Source organism: Myotis davidii, unplaced genomic scaffold (assembly GCF_000327345.1).
Source record: "Myotis davidii unplaced genomic scaffold, ASM32734v1 scaffold245, whole genome shotgun sequence".
In the NCBI taxonomy this organism is placed as follows: domain Eukaryota; kingdom Metazoa; phylum Chordata; class Mammalia; order Chiroptera; family Vespertilionidae; genus Myotis; species Myotis davidii.
In genome coordinates, this window is record NW_006296225.1 from 246,158 (window position 1) to 246,478 (window position 321).

At 66.7% G+C, this 321-nt stretch overlaps 1 protein-coding gene across 1 annotated transcript in view; it reads right to left on the reverse strand.

Moving 5' to 3' along the window:
* The window catches only part of MBNL1 (muscleblind like splicing regulator 1), a 169,030-nt gene extending 168,715 nt beyond the window's left edge, over positions 1-315 (reverse strand). The window contains exon 1 of the mRNA XM_015568743.1: positions 71-315. The gene's annotated coding sequence lies outside the window, so the exon portion shown is untranslated. The remainder of the gene's footprint in view (positions 1-70) is intronic.
* Positions 316-321: the final 6 nt, after the last annotated feature.

Sequence of the window (321 nt, forward strand, 5' to 3'; positions counted from 1 at the left end):
GCCCCGGCAGCCAGACAATGCCGGGCCGCCCGGCCGGCAGCGCAGGCAGAAGGCGGACATGGAAACTTACCTCTCACATGTTTTTTTCACCAGCAGCCCGACTGCCGACCGAGTGCCCAGGGCATTGTGGGAGTCCGGCTTCCGAGAGGCCCGCGCGATGGCAAATGGAACTTGTCAGCGCCCGGTCACGGGAGCATGGTGAGCGCCACAACTCATTCAGCTGCAGTGAAAAGACTGTTGCATGTCGCCGTGCAGCCTCTTATCGCCGAGCTCGGGTTTCCGCCGCCGCGGCGCGGCCCCTCCCCCGCCCGCCCAGCCCCA